The sequence below is a fragment of the Carassius auratus genome, chromosome 19, assembly GCF_003368295.1.
Source record: "Carassius auratus strain Wakin chromosome 19, ASM336829v1, whole genome shotgun sequence".
NCBI classification, from domain to species: domain Eukaryota; kingdom Metazoa; phylum Chordata; class Actinopteri; order Cypriniformes; family Cyprinidae; genus Carassius; species Carassius auratus.
The window spans coordinates 13,460,213-13,475,847 of NC_039261.1; the positions used below are offsets into that span (position 1 = coordinate 13,460,213).

The window sequence follows — 15,635 nt, forward strand, 5'->3', positions numbered from 1 at the left end:
AGTAATTGTATAGCAGCTAGTTTTGCATGGTCAAACACCACTCACATTTAAAAAAAAATAACAATAAATAATAATAATAGAAATAAAAAAATCTTTCAAGAACTCCAAACAATCAAATTCACCAAACTTTGCAAGATAACCACAAGACAAGTGCTTTGACACTGTTGCTGTTTTAATCATGAGAGTCACACAGGAATCACTCACTTATCTCTCAGTCTGATTTCAGTAGGGGCATATGATGGCATGAGCATTAGAGATATTACTGTGTGTGTGTGTGTGTGTGTGTGAGAGAGAGAGAGAGAGAGACAGAGAGAAGATTATATGCAGGAAAAATATGGCATAAGCAGAAAGATGGACACATGCGCTTTGAGCATCTCCCCTAGCGTATGACCTACACCACCATTAACAAGCTTTCTGACACGTCGGCTGTAGTGTGGCGTTATTACACCATCCCTCCTCCACCCTCGCGAGAGATGCATAGAGAAATTCCTGGCATCCCTGCCAGCGTACTGTAGGCAGATCGCTTGATCATAATAAACAAAAGCGAACAGGACCCGCTCTGAGCGTGTAAGCCTGATAATCACTGGAGACGTTATGACCTCTGTGACCCGTGCGTGAGCGCATGTGTGTGTGTCCACACGTGCATATATACAGTATGTGTGTGTGCTGCAACTTGCATCATAAGTTGGATAGAGTTGCAGATGGTGCTGAAAGAGTATAAATGCTCATCTGTCGTTTATTGTTTCAGGAACAATCATTTGGTTTCACTGTGGCTGCAGAAGAAATGCAGTCCATTACATGCAATGATGGAGGACTATTCTATTCAACAAAAGACAATATAGACTAGCCTTTAATGAAATGCTTTCTTGCAGTGATTCAATGAGTAAGCTGTATTTGACTATGCTTCTGTAGATTACAAGCATCTCTCAATTTCAAGAGAAGTGAATACAAACTAGACTGTCAGCGCAAAAATCCCCACCACCACGTTTAAGTTTTTTAGCACATTTCAATGCGGTTTCCAAGGTATTTTGTGTGATAGGAGGTGGTGCTGTCTGATTTGGAAAAAAAAAATTGAAATTATGATTTTTTTCTGATAAAAATGCAATTTAAAATGTGAATTTAGAAAGTACTATTAGTAGGGGTTCAAAATTTGGTAAAAAATGTTGTGATTACATATCAATATGACTATAAAATAATAATAATAATAATAATAATAATAATAATACTAATAATAATAATAATAATTATTATTATTATTGTTATTATTATTATTATTATTATTATTATTATTATTAGTAGTAGTATTATTAATTTACATAATAAAATTAATATTATTTCATAGTCATACTGATTATAATATCAATTATTATAATATGTTTCATAAATAATATTTTTTATTTTATAGTTAAATATTTATTAAATGATATTTATAATAATAATAATTATTATTATTATTCATATTATTTTACATAATAAAATGTATATTAATTTAGAGTCATATTGATTGAAATAACAATTATTATTATATTTTTCCAAATATTGTAAAATAAAAATAAAAAAACATGGCTGTCTTAATTTGTTTATTCTACAATCGTTAAACCATCAAGCTTTTATTTTAGTGGAAAATGCAGTCTAATGCAGTCAGTTTCTAAGTACTTCTCTTTACAAATATAATAATTTACACAAAGCCATAGCGCAAATTTGGTTTTATTCTGATTAATCTTACAGTCCTAATAGGTTATTCCAAGTCTGTTTGGTGTGTTTGCTATGTGATTTCTAACAGGTCCAAGTTAAAAGAGTATCTATGATGAAGGCCTATATGAAAGTTTAAAATGACATGAAGATGAGTAAATGATGACAGAACTCTCATTTAGGCCTACAGTATATGGAAAAAAATATATCTAAATAGGAGTAATAGTGATGCTTGCATTAGTAAGCATTGCTAAATCATGAAGAAAATCCCCTCACAGTTGTAAACACCTACAGTTATCAAGTCACTGGCCGGAGCCAGATGACACTGAGATGCAGTGTTTGAAAAAAGTGGTACATCGAGGTCAACCCTGAGCACATCTCCTTAGAGGAAATCAGGCTTTTAGAAGCACTTATGATTATGTGGGTCATACAGAAAGGGACCGACGGCTTTCATCCACATTGACACAGCATCAGAGCACAAAAGGAAAGAATAGAGATATGAGAGAAGGACATAAAAGCATACAAAACTATTTCACACTCTGAATGAGCTAAGTGCTTCTTTGAATATAGTTAGCAGCATAACATACCAATGTAACTGAGAGCTGACAGATGAAATCAAGATCTTAACTTATAAAACATTTGGGCTGGAGCGTTAACTGAAGCATTTCACACACCAGGAACAGATCATGATGTTGAAAGAAAATAGACAGCCACCTACTGGAAAGGAATGCTGTTTATATTGAGCCCTGCACTTATGCTCACTACAGTCTAATTTATTACACTACTGGCATCAAACGGCATACACTTCAGAGACTTGAAAGTGAAAAATAAATATACTAAAATGTTTTTGAAATACATTTATTTCATGCTAATAAATATACCCTGCAACTGTATTTTGGTATACTAAACTGGTATATTTAAAGTCTGCTAAATAGGAATAACTAATTTTGTGATTCATGTTCTTTAATTGTAGTCTAAAGTCCAACTAAAGAAATACTGAACTATATTTGATTGTGCTAAAGTTTAACTATTGAATATTTAAAGGCCGATATTCTTCAAAGATCATACAATCCTCATCGATAGCGACATTAAAACACATTTTAGGCTTAATATTAAGAAATGTGCATTGTGCACAAGTAGTACTCCAAATAAAGTTTAATTGTCATTTTTATTTCAGTCTCGAGCAATATGCCAGTAAATATGTTAAGATTTGAAATATGGTACCATATCAATTATTGGTCAATATTAGATTAAAAAAAATTTGTTGATACTGGTCAGTATTGTATATTCAGTCATTCAACATTATATACTGTAACATTGTTTCTTAAGCAAATCGCAAAATAAACATTGATTTTTATCAGAAATGATGATGTTGTGATGCATACATTCAGTTTAGCATCTGTGTGTAATTTAATCTAAATTTTTTTAATTAAATAATACACAATTTAGATAGAAATTGCATAATTATGATAGATAGATAGATAGATAGATAGATAGATAGATAGATAGATAGATAGATAGATAGATAGATAGATAGATAGATAGATAGATAGATAGATAGAAAGTTAAAAGTTAAAAGTTAAAATAATTAAATAAAAACAAAAGCAAAAGTTATCATTAGAGTTATTATGGACTTACAGTATCTTTATCGGCCAGAATTTTTTTTATCAGTTCCTCTCTAAATGAAAGTCTTCAAAAATAAAACACATCTCAAAACAGACATCAACCTTTTTTAAGAGTCTCTGAAATACCTTTTATGCTGCAACCAAAAGCCCAGATGGAAAAGCAGTGTTTAAAGGCTGTGTAAAGCATTCAGTTTCAAAGAATTCAAGAGCACATTCATGAAACAGTAATTCTCAGGGACTAATCAAGGTTCGCCTCTTTAGAGTTGCTCTTTATAGATGTGGAATTCAATAGATAACAATAGGACCTCTTAACAGCTTGTTGACCTAAGTCTGAAGATTTATTAGCTATCACCTTATTGATGCATTTTTGGCAGGAGCTTTTATATGGACTTTATATAGCACTTTATATGGAACCTGCAAGTGCCAATCCTATCCTCTATTCATCTGCCTCATACTCAGGCCAAAACATAATTCATCATATATGTCGTTTCCCAAACTTTCCAGTGCAGTCTGTAAAGATAGTGAATGCACACACACAAATACTGCAACACTACAATGGGACTCATAAAAGTCAGCTTATCTACTTCAGCTGAAACACTGTTCTGAAATACTTCACAGATGAGCAACCCCTTGATCTCAATCTCTCTAAATGTGTATTAAAATTCAGATAAGATGTTCATTAGCTCTCTGCTGGAAATAAACATTGATCACGTTCAACTGCAAGACATGCTCTTAGACAGAAGCCACTGGAGCCGTGAGAGAACCACACCTTTAGAGCAGCTGGACTATGAGTTTGACTCTCAGCCCCTCAGGATCTCTTCCCAATGTGGAAATAGTGTGCAAGGGAGTGGGAAGCAACAAAGAGGGTTAGTATTTGTCTAATGACCCCTCAGGCAGTAGCTTAAATTGAATGAGTATGTATTAGGTTTCGTGCCATTGTTTTTCCCAAAGGGTATAAAGTGGTGATATCTTTTACAGAGTACCCAAAAGCAACAAATGAATGATGGCTAAATTACAGAAACAGGCACTGGAAGTAACCTAAGGACTTATTTAAGCTACAGAGATGTTACAAACTACAGGCAGTGTGAAAGGATAAAATAATGCAATGACTTTACAACGATATATTTTATGGTTATAGTTAGGGAAAGCGAAATCTTAAATCACAATACAAGTAATTTTATTTCACAGTTATTTTAGCTTTAAATAACATCTTTATGATATAAAAATTTTCAATACCGCAGAAATTTCATATAAGCTTATTACTGAATAAGAATAAGAAGCAAATACAAGCAATAGAGTAGAACAAATAAGAAAAAGCTATATACTGTATATTGTACTGTATAAAGTAATCAATATATAAAAGTGTATAAAATATATAAAAACACTGCATATTCCTCAGTGTAAATTATACTTATTCTTATTAAAGTAAAAAAACGTCAAGAGCATAAAGAGATTTACCCTCTTGTGTTGTTTGATTAACATGAATAAATGATAGACAGCAGGAATATTACACTGCTGTCGCTTTAAGAGCTACCCCAGATCCAATATACTGGTTTGCTTTCACTTAAGAACTAAATTACTGTGTTTATGAGGTTACTTTCAAAGATAGTATTCTGACACATAAAAATGAGAAATTTCTACTGGTCAACTGTGTCTACTAGTATATCGCACACCTCTAATTCTAGTTATAGTTATCATTCATAGTTATAGTTATCATCCTTGGCATTACATTTTAGATGTAGAATCAGTTAGAGACCTGTATCTATAAGTTAATTCAGAGAACGATTAATCAGACTGAACTCATAAGTTTGTAAGTCTTTTTGAATAATTGATTAAAAGAACTTGCTCATAAGAGTAATTTGTTCATGTCTGGTTTTGCATGTTGCACCTTATATTAATATGAAACTCCAGGGAAACTCCCAGCTTTAAGCACAGATTAATTCAGATAACACCTAACGCAGCACAGCCTGCTGATACAAATGCACACAGAAGGTCTGCTATTCTGTGATTGTAGATGGATTAAAAATATATGGCGGTGCTTTTCAAAATATTGCAATTAGCACAATTTGCATTCACCCCAAAGCATTGCTTCAAAACCTTTGCAAAACAACTGATGTTTAACAAATCCATTAATTTCTTCCTCAAACGTCCACCTGCTTGAAGTTGCTGAGGGATCAGTTTGTGAGTTCCTGCTGCCAGATTTGGCGGCGCTCTCCTGCCAACCGGTCTCGCACTGGCTGACTGTTCAGCCGAGAGAAGACACAAACACATAAATCAATTTGCGGGGCTGTGGAGATGCCTGCTGCTGCCCATTCCTGAGATCTACTGTATCTCCTCAAACTTGGCCTGAAAGGCAACAGACAGGGCATGGTTTCAGTAGCCCCATTTTTAAGGGTTTGGGTTATGGAAATTTCCTGCACTGCGGTCTGCATATTAGATCTGGAGAACCTGAATTATGGAGGAGACGTAATTAGAATGTAACTTCTGCTTTGGATTTCCCATTTTTCCTCTGGGACATGCAATGCGGCGGAGTGAAGTGAAGTGAAGCGTATCATTCATCCCCCTGGAGTTACCTGTTGCGTGAGTCCTTCTGTAGCTGTAAATCCCACTGACTGGGATTTGGCCATCAGCTCTCAGTGTACTAGCTCGAGGAACACAAAGAGCTTTTCGCAGAGAGTCTGATCTTATTAGTGAAGGAGGTGAACAAGGTTGTGAGCAATTCAGTTTTCAAAGACATCATCGTGTCAATATCAGAAGACAAGTCAAATCTCCTACAAACGACGTTAAGAATGATAAAAATACACAAGTGTGAACAGAATGTAATGTTTTCGGACACTTAATTTCATGTTAAGTACAATTAAATGAAAATGTGCTAAAGTTTAAATATATATGCAATTATATGAACTTTAGAGTGCTTTAGTATTACACATTAGTAATACTTAAGTACATATTTTTATGTCATTTTATAAACACTTCTGTTGTCTTTGAAACATGGTTAAAGTGTGCAGCCAAATGTACTGACTTTTGCAATGCCAAAATTGTGTGACACACGGAAGATAAAATTATAATCAAGTTATTTACATTTCTAAGAGTTTAGCAGACGTTACACAAAAATATTTATAAATAGATTGAGCAATCAGCATTAAGTACTTGAGAGCGCTGGCATAAAAAAAAAAAAATCCACTGCAGTAGTGCTGACCACCTTTAAGGGATAGTTCACCCAAGAATTACAATTCTGTCTTTAATTGCTGACTGACATGGAAGAGAAGAAACTGTATAATAGATTTGTTATTTTTGTTTTATTTGCACACAAGAAGTATTCGTGTAGCTTCATAAAATTATGATTGAACCACTGATGTCACATGGACTATTTTATTAATGTCCTTAACTACTTTTCTGGGCTTTGCACATGGTAGTTACATTGCTCTCTGGGACAGAAAGCTCTCAGATTTCATAAAAAGGTAATATTGAACAGAAAGATATGGGTGAACTATCCCTTTAACAAAGGAATAACGAATAAGTTTGTCTCAAAATATAATTCTAAGAGCCACATGCATCACTGGTCATAAGTCTGGAATAATTACAATTTGAAAGTTTTGAAGAGTCACTTATTGTCACCAAGGCTGCAATTATTTGATCAAAAATAAAGTTTTTATTACAGTTAGGGATTTATTACAGTTACAATTACAGTTTCAAATAATAATTTTTGATCTCATTCTTGCACTGCTTTAGTAAAGCCAGAAGTTGGTGAGGTTTCCTTAAGGCAAGAAGAGCAGGTTATCCCTCTGACAGTGGTATAAAAACACCATGACTGATTGAAACATCTCTGCGCTCTAAGGCTCAGCCTGCAGTCACTTGTCTGAGTTTTTGAATTCTGCTAACCTGGTTTCTGGTGGTGTTCAGGCACTTAACAACTGCTAGACATACAAAATCACATCTGTTCTTCCGTTGTGACAGACGCTTGTTCCAATTGCCATATTGAGCCAGACTACGGACATGTTCCCTAAGCCTCCATTACCAGCATTTCAAAATCCACTAATGAGGAATGAGAAGGCGAACCGTGGAGAGAGCATTAGCAGAAGAGCACCAGCTGTAGTCTCTGTGACTACAGTTAAATCACATCAGGGATTGTATGCCATTCTTTCAAATCAAATTGAACCAGATTTGAACCAATCTGACAATACAAATCATTCCAAAGCATATGTACATAGAATAGTGCTTTGAATTCCCCAGCAGAACTTCCACGGCATCAACAGTAGCAAGGAAAATCTCCCTAAGATGTAGTAAGACTCGTTAGAAACCTTGGGAGGAACCAAGACTCAGCTGAGGAGTCCACATCCTCAAGCTGACATGTTTAAATGAACGCAAACAACCTCAAAAAGCTTGTGCGTGGTCTTTATAGAGCTTTATTTAGCTGAGGATGTTCCTTTTGGATAGAATTTATAAAGGCCCTTAATCAAGTGTCATACTGCATTAACTTGATGATGAAAGAGTGTAAACAATGCTAGCTCAGAAGTTTTTTTTTTTCTTTTTCTCGCCTCTGTCTTACTTTCATTACTTAACAATAAAACCTACACAAAAGAAAAGGTTGTGGTCCTGTTGAACAAGAATATAATGTGAAGAATGTATTGGTAGAAATTAGTGATATATTAATATCATCTTTCAAACCAGTTGAGCAGACAATACTTGTATATTTTAACAGATTTTTTTAATATCCAGTTGTGTTAAAATCCACCGGGGAAACTTTACATTCTCTCTCAAAACTATTGCATTCCCCTAAGAATCTTTGTATTTGCTTGAAAAAAGCACTGAAATATTGTTATCCTCCTCATATTATTTCCAAAGGTTTTGTGATCAAACACAAAGTTTCTCAGGAGAATGCAATGAAATATAATTTTTCCACCCATCTCATTTTTTAATATCACTATGTCCTTAAGGGGCTTCATACAAATCTACAAACAGCCTTGTCAACAGATAATAAACATTTTTAACAAGAAATACTTTTTTTGGGTTAAATTGTTGTGTGAAATTTATTTTGTTTTATCATTTGCTATCATTTAACTGTTTTGTTTATTATTTGTATTATATAAGGGCCCGGATGATTTGAGATTACTGGACCAAGAATGATCAACTGACAGTTTTTATAGTATAGTGAATTTTCAAATATTTACAGTTATTTATAATTGGAAATGTGGGTCATACTTTTTTATTTCAAGTGTAATTGTTTTTAATTCTAAGGGGGTAATTAACAAACCATGAACTATGACTTTTGCCTCAATAGACAACTAATTTGCTGTTTATTAATAGTTAGTAAGGTAGTTGTTTAATTTATGCATTGGGATTACAGATATAGATTATGGTTATGCAGAATATGTGCTTTATAAATACTAAGAAACGGCCAATATGTTAATAATAGTCATACTAAGCAACAGTTAATAGTGAGAATTGGTCCCTATACTAAAGTGTTACCAAAATATGTAATATTGCATTTAAATGCTATCATTTATCTAAATTACTGTCGTATATCAGGCATAATGTGTTGGCCAAAAACGCAGGCAACCACTAATATCCTACAATCAAACATTAAATAACCTATATTAGTAGATTACAAGCAAAATAAAAAGTAAAGCCTCTTCAGCCTTTTCAGGAGATGCATGGTCCCAATTTATTCTGTGATTTTTTTTTATTTTGTCACACCAGAATGTATAATAGATTTTGTGGAAGTTTCCATTAAAGGAAGCAGAATGTAGCACAGCACATTCCCATTTTTAACACTACACACTGAAATGTGCCAGACTCAGAGGACATCCTCCATCCCACATCGCAATTATTCTCACCACACCTTAATTGCCCAGGGCATCATAGTATTCAGGTCAAGGAGAACTGATCTCTCACTTCAGAGGTCTCTGACAGTGAACACAACAGGCTTCGAAGTGGCCAGACACTGACAGATCTGGAACTGATTGACAAAGATCAGAATTGGTAATAAACAAACCAATATGCTAAAACTAGCCTATGAGGTTTTCAAACCACTGCCATGGTATTCCCAGAAAAGGATGAACTGTTCCACCTATTGTTTAGTGGGAGGGCTTGGGAAACTGTGTTAAGGGTTAGGAGAAAGGGAAACAGAAATGTCTCAAAAAGTATGTTATTTGAGACATTATGGAGCCCTCTATCCCATTTCCTGTCGTGATGAGGCCAAGACTAAAAATACACATCCCCTTTCGTCAGAACGCAAATTGCCCCCTCAGCACGAATTTCTCCTTCAACCGCTATCATGTATCACAGCACACAGTCTCTAAGCAGGAAGTGAACCCCCACAATCCCCATGTCTGGGATCAAATGTGCCACACGGTTTGTTTACTTTGATCCTGTAATGGGTTGAGTCTGTGTAAACGGTGTTGACCTCACTAGTCTACAAGAACACTATCTTGGCATGACTCAACAGCAGCGTATCAGACCAAGAGTGTGTGAAAACTAATTGTGTGCGTTGACCTTCATCCGTTGTTCTCATTTTGTATATTAGTATACAAAGATCCTTTAGGAATACGGACAATATGTGTTCATTATATAATGAGAGTTGGGGGTGAAAAGATTTCAAAGTTATAAGAGTCTTTGTGATTTACTTTAGAACAGGGGTGCCCTGTGCTTCTCCTGGAGGGCCAAAGTCCTGCAGAGTTTATCTCCAACTTTAATTAAATACACCTCTGCCAGATACTCAAGCTTTTCAGAGGTAAAAAACTTCCAGCTGTATTGGAAAAAATATTCACGTAATGTTCAAAGGGTTTTATCAGCATTTCAGTTCTCTCTCTCTCTTTTAAGCTTCCCTGGTTTTCATTCATCTTCCTAAACAACTAATATTACAGTAGTCTCGAACTTTATACTGACACCTAGTGGCATGGAAGACAAACCACATAACAATATAAGGTTTTGCATGATGTATGGCATTGCAACAGTTAAATGGCATTGCAACAGTAAATATTTTGACTCAGTATAATATAATATAATATACATTTTCATTAAGATTTCACTATGAAGACATGTTGATCATTGGCTAATTTTTCTAAATGACTTTAATCGTTTTAAGTTGATGCTAATTTTATTTGCAATTCCTACTTAAATCCACTACCCTGCTTTCTTTTTCTCATTTTCTTCTGTAAACTTCTGTGTGGGTCTCTAAATTTCTCAAACAAGGAAACCCTTATGTGACTATTCTGTATTTTCTTTTCCTCTTCTTATCTCTGTCTGCAGCTAAATCATCCCAAAACACCAAGTATGACTCTCATCAAGTTCAAGAGTTCCTCCTAACTCCCCAGTGTCAATGAAAGGTCGTCCAAGACATGACAGTAAAAGGAACTGACTCACCAAGGCCCGGTTCATGCTGAAAACAAGCCAGTCCATCTGAACAGTGGGAAGATCCACTGAAAGAGCTCAAACTACGTCAGACCGGACATACAGAAGCACTGCCAGTCAGCACGACCTCACAGAAAAGGAGACAGAAGTACTTGAGACAACTTCACATTTTGGTCCCCTTAACATCAGAGTTCTGGAGGTTACAATACTTAAGAAGGGCACTCATGCTTTTTTAGCACTAGCCACAGACTTTATGTGCTCTTAAGTTGTTATGCAGCCAGTGAGCTTAAAAAAACAGCATGACATTGATTGCATTTACTCACAGACAGAGGCTCACCAAGAAACACTTGAGCACACAAAAACACACATCCTACCACACACACGTTTTCTGTTGAACAACATAGCATTTCTGAGAGAGCTCCTTAGAATCAACCACAGCACGGCTGCTGGGAGTAATTGGCCTTCCTTTCAGCAGTCTAATGGAAGGCACGGGGCAAGGCTAGATCTAGGGATACTATGGAAAAAGGAAGCAAGAAGTTCTCAGTGGGGGACAAAAGCCACATCCTCCCTTGAAAAGGTTCTCAAACTCACAATCACATCCCACAGCGAAGCCACAATCGGGCTGAGTGGAACGCAGTGGTCAGGTGAAAGGAGCACGCAGGGCTTGGTTACTCACAGTATTAAAATGAACAGTATAATGCTGAGTCACACTAAAGCTAAAAAGTGAAATCTGAAATTCTCTATATTTTTAATACCTTCTGTAGACCTTTTTTGATTGCAGTGTCCCTGCTCTATTGAAAGTAATGGCGCCTCCGGTCTTATTTCCATATCTTAATTACAAAGGGCACTGTAATTTATTCTAACAACTAGCATAAACGTCATATTTATTTCAGATTAAGTGCCATGACTAATATTATCAATAATGTCCATTAACTCACAAGCCAGTAATGTGGTGTTTTATGGACCAGTGTTTCCACTATAACGTATGTCATTATGTTACATTTTGTGTGCAGCAAACCACAGTTTCTTTACAGTGAGAGCCATCACTTATTGTTGAAAATGAACAAAGTGGATGAGATCCACCTTTTATTCAGCCTTTCACCAATGCCAAAGAGGACCATGTGCTTCGAGCCACTAAATAAAAGAGCAGAGTGAGAACTAATGAGACAGCTAATTAGACCACGAGATATCTAAGAGAAATCCAAGGAAAAGCCCTGATGGGAGAGTCTAGCCTCACAGAGGCAATGCATCATGTGTCTCAAGCACTGATCACATAGGCTACTTTAAATGGTGCTGTTAATGGCATTTGAAATCTACAGAGCCCTCGAGTCACTGGCATCTTCTATTTTCTCAGCCTACACTTACTGTATGCAAAGTAACTTTCAAAGGAAAGCATTTTCTTCAAAGAAATGGTTCAGCCAAAAATCTAAACTATGTCATTATTCACTCACTGTTCCAAACCCATATGATTTTACTTTTTCCACTGAACATAAAAATTAGAACTTTTTTGAAAAATGATTGTGCTGCTCTTCCTGCAACAGTGCTCAAATTTAAACTGTTCATCATTCAAAGCCATCATATGAGTTGGAATAAAGTGCAAAAGTTATTTGGACTAATTTTATAATATATTTATGTTGTTCTTTGTCTTTTTGTCTTCAAAGCACTTAATATATATATATATATATATATATATATATATATATATATATATATATATATATATATATATATATATATATAAATTGTGTAACACTCTGGTTACTTATATATAAACAGCATAACAGCACAATGCACACAATAAGTTTTTGTTCAGTGTCATTTTAAATTAAATTCTGACAGCTCAGCCCCCAACAAAATATATCATATGAGCCCATACACATATTAATCTTCACTACTTATCAGCACATCTTACGCAAAAAAAGAAATCCCTGACCCCACCCTGACCGTATGTCATAACCCTTCCATTGATCAGTGTGCGACTTTGATTAAAGTATGTCCTGAAGGGATTCAGTGGGACCAGCAGACTGATTACAAACAGACTGTGAGCCCGCCTTTCCCACTCTTATCTTCTTACATAACCATAGCCTTCATAAATATCAATGGGCATGGAGAAAACCCATTCATATGCAAGTGTTTGTCACTCAAATTTATAAAAGGATGATTTTTTTTTAAAGTAAAATTTGAGACCCCTATGGGCCCGTGGGCCCCTAGAACCATACAGAATATATGCACATAAAAATGTAAACAAAATTTTATCGTGCATATATATATATATATATATATATATATATATATATATATATATATATATATATATATATATATATATATATATGTATATATATATATATATATATATATATATATATATATATATATATATATATATATATATATGTATATATATATTATTATTATTTTATTTTATTTTTATTTTTATTTTTTTATTGACATAAATTGGACCAGAACTTTCCAATAACATTTAATTTATTTTTATGTACATATTAAAATGTTCATAAAAAAAATCATTTCATAACAATAAGAAATTTAACGCTGTCTGTTTCATAAATATCCTACAGTAGCCAATGGTACACTAGCTATTATAGTAGCCTATAATATATAGTATAATGTACGGTTATCTTTAATAGATTCGATTAAATAATTAACTGGTTATTTTTAAATCGTCGTAAAATTGCATCATAAAATAGGCTACAGCATACACTCACTCACTTGTGCTACAGCACAAGGGTAAATATCATATGTCACTTTTTTCGAGATTATTGTTGATTAACATACTGCTTTTGCAGTCTGCTGCAACGTAATGCACGTTGCCGAGCAGTAAGGTACTCTTCATAGTAATTCAATTTACATTGCAGAGAGCTGCTTCAGAATATTTTTGCACTGACCACTTTTCGAGCTATTGACTGATCCCAGCAGTCGAGGGTTGCCTGCGCAGGATCCGTGTCCCGCTTCCTCGAGCTCTTCAGAAGCGCAGTTTGAACAATAGCATCGCCTGACTGTCCAAATAGAATTACTGGAAGCGCGCACATCCGTCGAGCGCGAGCCCTCACCCATCTAAACATTCCTTACATCCTTCATAATCACAAAACTATCAATCCATTCATAAAGTACTGTTCACACGACATGGAGGCTACACAATGACCCCAATACCGTGTTGTGAACTATCAGTGGAGCAGAATCATAGCCTACGTTATTTTACATCCGCGTAATTTATGTATTTCTTTATAATTATATTTGTTTTGTCGCAATTTTGCAACTGCAGCCTTTACTTTAAAATGTTCCCCATATCCCAAACAGCTCGTTATTTTCCGCGTGCTTATGATGGGATGCTATTTAACAATACAGTCTCACTGCAAGAGGAGAGCCAACGTTCCGTCATTAAGAATTAAAAAAATATTAATATTTTACAGTAAGTAAGAAAGGTGCGTTGACTGGCCATCATATCGGGCTTACCGTATCCAAGAAAGGCGAAGTTTCCCTCGATGTGTTGATATGTTGTAGAAGGAGAGCAGACGGTCCAGCGATAGCTGTCTACTGCCGCGCGCTGCACACCATGTTACCGGAGGAACACGAGACGCGGCGCTGCTCTGCTGGAGGAGGAGGCTGTGCGTCTACTGAACCGCACCGGACCATCCGATTTAAAGCAGGGGAGGGTGTTGGGAGGATTACGTGGTGCCGCTTTAATAAGATGTCACTACGCCGAATGGGACCGCTACTTTTAGAGGTACAGCAGCACCTAAAAAAATAATAAATAAACATTCCCATATAGGAGTCACGAATGCAAGCTGACTGGAACCATATTTATGTTTGGGTCTATGAGTATATTGAGATAGATAGATAGATAGATAGATAGATAGATAGATAGATAGATAGATAGATAGATAGATAGATAGATAGATAGATAGATAGATAGATAGATAGATAGATAGATAGATAGATAGATAGATAGATAGATAGATAGATGTTGACTTCCATGCATACATATGAACATTTTACATACAAAAATGTCTATGGGGCCCTTACAAATAAGTGAAACAAACAGGGGATGTTTCCACCGGGCCATTCCAGAAGGGTGGCTTTGGCAGAGTGGGTTGAGTCCTACTTTTAACAGGGATGCCTCTGTTCAATTTATATGTGATCTCGCTGCATGTGGCCCCTAATAATTACACATGGACAAGATAATGTGAATCTGTGGCGCTAAAGTCTCATTAGACACTACAGTATGTAGAAAACACACTTTCCTTTTACTAAACAAATGAGTATGAAATACAAGAAAGCGAGGTGGATCTAAACCATGCGATCTCTCTGGTGTGAGACTAAGTAGCTTTAAAACCTCTTAATGCATGATCTTAAAGGCTAATGGGCGGGCAGAGCTTTGACATAGATCCGGCTAATTAACAGCTTCCCAGCAGGATCTGCCCAAGATGCATGATGACCCACCAGGAAGGCAAACATCGAAACAAAAATTGTGCATTTTTTTTCTGACAAAATAAAGCTTGAAGCTACTTGCCGAATTTTGCACAAAAAACTAAACAAAACAAAAAAACAGTAGTTTTAGAATGTCAGTATTATTATACAAAATCTCCCATTATTAGACAAAAACTGAAAAGGCTATAATAATGCATTTTGTATGTCAAAATGACCCATACATATACACTCTCAGAGAAAAGGTACAAAACTGTCACCTGGGCTAATACACTTTAGGTTCAAACATGTCATTTTAAAGAACAAATTCAAGGGCTATATCACTGTCCACTGAAATGAATAGGAAGCTGAATGGTCTGCTTTAAATATCATGCTGCTGGTCATTATTACGTCTAGTCTCAAGAAGCATGATTCAAGTGTCTCATGGAAGACTGGGTAAAGAGCTTGAAATCAAACATTAATCAAATCCTGGGGGAATAAATCTTGATGATAATCATGTTATGATCTATGAGAGCAGGT

General features: G+C 35.3%; 1 protein-coding gene across 3 annotated transcripts in view; it reads right to left on the minus strand.

Moving 5' to 3' along the window:
• LOC113119482 (hippocalcin-like protein 1) overlaps positions 1-14,325 on the minus strand; it is a 29,992-nt gene extending 15,667 nt beyond the window's left edge. Inside the window, exon 1 of one of the 3 annotated variants that reach the window (XM_026289012.1) lies at positions 14,145-14,325. The gene's annotated coding sequence lies outside the window, so the exon portion shown is untranslated. Of the gene's footprint in view, positions 1-10,682; positions 10,823-14,144 lie in introns of those variants that run through there. The other 2 variants (XM_026289011.1, XM_026289013.1) reach the window with 2 other exon arrangements.
• Between the last annotated feature and the right edge of the window lie 1,310 nt (positions 14,326-15,635).